Below are 6,087 nucleotides of genomic sequence, written 5' to 3' on the forward strand. Positions count from 1 at the left end.
ACTATTAGTAATAATTTAAAAATGAAAAAAAAGAAGGACGTAAATAAAATCGAAATCAAAAACGAAATCACAAAATGGCGACCAATGATAAAAATGAAATTAAAAACAAATTTTTATTTATTTTTTTTCGAAACTCGTAATAAAATATTTTAAATTAAAAAAAAAAAAAGTTCTGGAACGTGTTGGAACATTCCAAAAAAAAAAAAAAACGTATTAAAAAGAATTAGATTATATAAAAAAAACAACGTATTTAAATAAAATATTATCGCTGGATAAAAATTCCAGATCGAATTTTTTTTTTTTTATTTTTTTTTTCACGGAGAAAAAAAAAATGGAAAATGGAAAATGAAACGGGAAACTTATTTTTCGTATAAAAGAATAATTTCCCTTTTTTGGAAAATATATTTATATATATATAGGAGAAAAGAAAATTGAATGATGGAAAATAAATTCAAAGGACGTAAAAGGAAAATAAAAAAATAAATAAATAAATAAATAAAATTCGATGAATGGAATAAAAAAAGGAAAAAAAAAAAAAAAGTTTCACTATTCCAGAAACTCCAAAAACTCCAGACATTTTTCTTTTTTTTTCATTTCTTTTAGTTTAAGTTTAATAAAGAAAATTTTTCTTTTTTTATGTGTGAGTGCGTACCTGACTGACAACCCGGAAATGAAAAGGGAGGCAGGGAAACCGTGAGGAAAAGGGGCCTTTTATGTTTCGAACCAAAAAAAAAAATTATTATTATTATTATTTATTTTTTCTCCAGCGTAAAAAAGAAAATCATTTTTTTTTTTGTAAAATTTTACTGAAACGGGTACGAAATAAGGTAAAAGGCTGGAGTGTAAGAGAGAGAGAAAGAGAGAGAGAGAGAGAAAGAGAGAGAAAGAGAGAGAGAGAAAGAGAGAGAGAGAGAGAGAGAGAGAGAGACAGATCGATGGGTATCAAAAAAAATTTTTTTTTTTTATCTTTTCGTTCCCGTCCATCCATTTTTAATTCATTTTTAACATCGGACGTCGACGAACGCCTGGAGGGGCCCCGAAAAAAATTTTTTTTTTTTTTCTTTTTTCAAAAAACATTTTAAAGTAATTATAGATTCTATTATTATCATTATTATTATTATTATTGTTTTTTTTTCGGTCGGGTTTAAATTTTTTTTTTTTGTTTCACTTTTTCTATACCTGTTTGTCTTCCAGGTATTTTATTCCGTCTGCTGTAAAATGATGATGATGATAATAATAATACGAAATACAAATATAATTATTTTTTCACAAAAAAAAAAAAAAAAAATTAAAGCGACAAAAATTACGCTTTTAAATAACAAATAATAATAATAATGATAATGATAATAATAATAATAATAATAATAATAATAATAATAATAATAATAATAATAATAATAATAATAAACGTGTATACGAATCGATTAATCGATTAGTTAATTAAAGTCGAAATAAAAAATTTATCGTTTATTTATTTATTTAAAGTTTTTTACGCGACGAGAAATTTAACAACATTTAAACGTTTTTTTTTTCCGATATAAATGACGTCATTAAATATTTAATGACGAAATTCATTCTGCTTTCGAACACAAACAAATTAATGATAATGATAATAAAAGTTTTTTTTTTTTCGGGTATATTTTAAATTAAAATAATTTCGATATTTTTTTTTTTTGTTTTAATAAAAAAAAAAGGGGGGGGGGGGATAAACAAATAAAAAAAAAAATCATAGGCGAATAATAATAATAAAAAAAAACGCGGGAAATTCAAAAAAAAAAAAGAAAAAATTTAATTTAAAAAAAAAAAAACGAACTCGAATTTTTTATTTTTAATTTGCCGGAAGGTTCGTTTCAGGAAATCACGAATACCAATTTCGAAAAAAAAAAAAAAAATTGTTTTTTTTTTTTTTTTTTTTCGAGAACATTCTTTTTTTACGTACGTAATAAAAAATTTTATTCGTGCCAATATAAAAAAAAAAATTAAAATTAAAAAAAAAAAAAAATATTTTCAGAAAAGACATTTTCATATTTTTACGTATCCGTTCGTTTATTTCCTTTTCGTTAAAAAAAAATTAAAATTTTTCCCGTTGGAAAAATAAAATTAAAAAAAAAAAAAAAATTTTAAATTTCGGCCGCCCTTTGCCTCCCTTTTCATCCCTTTAATTCCAGCAAAAAAAAAAAAAAATTAAAAATCAATGCAAATTTTTTTTTTTTTACAACAACCCGACAATTAATCAAATCCCTATAATAATAATAATTGGTGAAAATAATATTAATAATGATAATAATAATAAAACGGATATAAATGCAAATTTTATAACGTTAATAAATAAATAAATCGTGCGTAAACGCATTATTACGCGCATACGAACGTGCGTTTTCTTTTCTTTTCTTTTTATTTCAACAAACGCAAAATACATCCGTTATAACCGATATTGTTTTTGTAAAAAAAAAAAAAAAAAAAAAAAACCATTAAAACGACCGCAAATTTTCAAATTTAAAAAAAAAAAAAAACAAACTATTTTAATTCCACGTTAATATCTTGTTAATGCCACGATAATTTTAAAAAAAAAAAAAAACCATTTCCTCACGTTATTAATATAAATATATAAAAAAAATTCGAGCACACTTCTTTTTTTTTTGTTGCTACGTCATATGCGTACCTACAATATCGCATATATATATATATATATATATATATATATATATATATATATTATAATTTTAATCGGGCGGCGTAAAAAAATGTAATAATAATAATAATAATAATAATAATAATAATAATAATAATAATAATAATAATAATAATAATAATAATAATAAAAACTCACCATTTTGTTTTTTGAATGCCCCAAAGGTTTTCGTGAATGTATATTTAATAGGTAATAAAATAAGAATAACGTACCTGCGTACAAAAAAAAAAAAAAACATTTTTTAAAAATTAAAAAAAATAAATTATAAAACGGAAAAAATAATGATAATGATAATAATAATATAAATAATATTTATATTATAAAAATATATTTTACGTCTTGGTGTTATTTATACTGAAAAAAAAAACTTTTTATAACTTATTTAATAGTCTTGTTGCTTTTAATGATGTGGAAAAAAAAAAAAATTTTAATTTAATTTATTATATATATATTATATACTATATCAACGTGTCGTTTTTTTTTGTTCGTTGCGTTTGTTGTTGTTGGTTGTTTGTTGCGATAGTTTAATTAAATTAATATAAAATATTTATATGATTTTTTTATAATAATAATAATTACGAGTAATGAATTTTAATGATTTTTATAACACGTAATAAATATTATTATTAAATATATACGTGTAACGGTAAATTATTTTACGGAGTTTTCATATTATTATTTCCCGCAGCAAATTTTTTTTTTTTTTTACAAAATGTTTTTGCGGTATTAAAAAATATAAAATTTGCTATTGGAAATGTATTTTTTTAAAGGTAATCTTCGTTGCTATTTAAATGTTACAATTTTTCGGATGAGTTAAAAAAATTTTTTTTTTCATTTAATATGAAAGAAAAAATTTAATTTTGTTTGTTTCTAAGTTTGTTCGTTTGTCGAAAATTTTTATTAGTAAAATATTTTAATTTTCCATTATTGTTTTTATCGTTTTTTGTTTGCTGTTTGTAATCTTTTAGCGAAAAGGTATAAAAATTTAAATTTTTTTTCCCTCCCCCCCGTTTTTCCCATCACGTTCGAACGTTTTTTTTTTTTTTTTTTTCGAAAGCTCGAAATTACACAAGAAATTGACTCGATTGATTTGAAAATTTGATTCTCTCACGTGTAAATTGATACTTTTTTTTTTTTTTTTTTCGTACACTCGAAAATGGGAAAATCTCTCGAAATATCGATTTTTTAACAACAAAAAAAAGGTTTTCGAGTGTTTTTTCCTTATTTCACATTTTTGTTTACATTTTTTAATGTTTTTCATTCAAAACAAAAAAAAAAAAAAAAATGTTTTGTGTTTGTTGTTGTCGTCATCGTCGTTATCACAAATCACACAAACACTTAAAAATTTCTTTTTTAATGATCGATTATCGATCGAAAATGGAAAATTTAAAAAAATTTTTTCGCGCATTTATTGATTTTACGATTTCTAAACATTACTTCACGTGATTCTATTGTTCTATTCTTAAAAAATATTCCAACAAACACAAACTTAAGAAAAAACATTTACGGGGAGAGAAGTTATCGGGGAAGAGGGGTTGTAATGTTTTCAAATTTTAAAAACGATATAAAACATAAACAAACAAAAATAAAAATGTCGATTTGCTCCGGATACATCAAATCCCTACAAATTTTTTTCTTTTTAACAATCACCTATTTCATAAAGTTAAAATAATAATAATAATAATAATAATATTTACGTAACCGACGCAAACGTTAAATTTTTTTTAAAAAAATAACAAAAGCAAATGACAGAATTTTTTTTTTTTTTTAAAACAAAAAAATCGATAGACTGGAAAAAAAAACAAACAAAACTCGTTTATAAATTTCAAAAAAAAAAAAAAAATAATAATGATGATGATGATGATGATTATGATCAATTTTTCACACACACACACACTCACACACAAACGCGTACGTACGCGTACGCGTACGTAAAAATATACAAGTCTTACATTCTGCTACCACTTTATTAGATTAAAATCTCTCACGGTAAAAAAAAAAAAAAAAAAAAAAAAAAAATTATAAATATTCATTATAATACCATTGAATAAAGTAATTTTTTCATTGCAAATAATTTATTACGAGTAAAGAAAGCAGGTTTCTTTCAATTTTTTCATTTTTTTTTTTAAACAAAAATTCATATTTTACAAAAAAAATTTTTTTTTCGAACATGTGAGAGTTTTAAATTCAAAAAAAAAGGGTTCAGTTATGTTAAGAGAGAGAGAGAATGATGTCGTGGAATAAAAAATAAAAAAACCTCAAAAAACGTAATTAGAACCCTAATAAAAACAAAAATTATCGGTATCCTTGATACACACACAACAAAAAAACCACCGACATTTTTTCCTTTTCTTTTCTTTTCTTTTTAAATCCGAGAGTTATTTTAAAAAAAAAATTTCGGTTATAAAACAACCGACATATAAATTTTATTTTCATCGTCAAAAAAAAAAAAAAAAAAAAAGATGAAAATAAAATTCTTGTTTATGGCGTAAATGATTAAAATCTAAATATATTGCATTTGTATGTGCGTGTGCGTGTGTATAATCCTTAATTTTATTACTTTAACATACATATAATCCGATTACAAATAAATTATTAGTTCAAAAAAAAAAAAAAAACTGTGACGTCATTACCAAAAAGTAGAAAAAAAAAAATTTTTTTAAACATTAATTTGATTCAATTTTTTTTAGTCTCCTTAAAAAAAAAAAAAATACTATAAAGTGTGGAAAAACTGTTATTATTATTATTACTATGTAATACGTTACAGAAAACATTAAATAAATTATTATTATTATTATTACGAATGAAAAAAAAAATTACGAAAACGTTGATTTGTCGCGCGATTGAAATGAATTTAATTTGACTAACGCAGTTGGTAAAAATTTCCATTTGTATTTTACGTAGTAAAAAAAAAAAATTAAAATTCGATGGATAAAGAACAAAAAAAAAAATAAATTTTTATCAATTCCAGCATAAATCAAAAAAAGTTACTGGAAAAATTTAAAAACAAAAAAACGGGGGGCGGGCATCAATTTTTTCCAGGCAAATATTACAAATAATTTTTTTTTTTTTTTTTTTTTTTCAGTATAAATTATTAGTTATTTTATATATATAAGAAAAAAAAATGGCCCCCAAACTAAATAAATTTAATTCTTTGCCCTGAAATGCCGAACGCCAATAAATAATATCCGTATAAATCAAAGAATAAAAAAAAAAAAAAAAAAAAAATCACAGAGTTGAAAAGAAGAAGAAAATTTTTTTTTTTTTTTTTCCAGTAGTTCAGACATTTTTGTTCCTCTATGAAACACGAAAGATGATTCGTAAAATAAATTTATTATTATTATTATTATTCGGTATTAAAAAATAAAAAAAAAATTATATTTCGTGTTCATGAT

The sequence above is a fragment of the Pediculus humanus genome, genomic scaffold, assembly GCF_000006295.1.
Source record: "Pediculus humanus corporis 1103172107487 genomic scaffold, whole genome shotgun sequence".
Taxonomy (NCBI): domain Eukaryota; kingdom Metazoa; phylum Arthropoda; class Insecta; order Psocodea; family Pediculidae; genus Pediculus; species Pediculus humanus.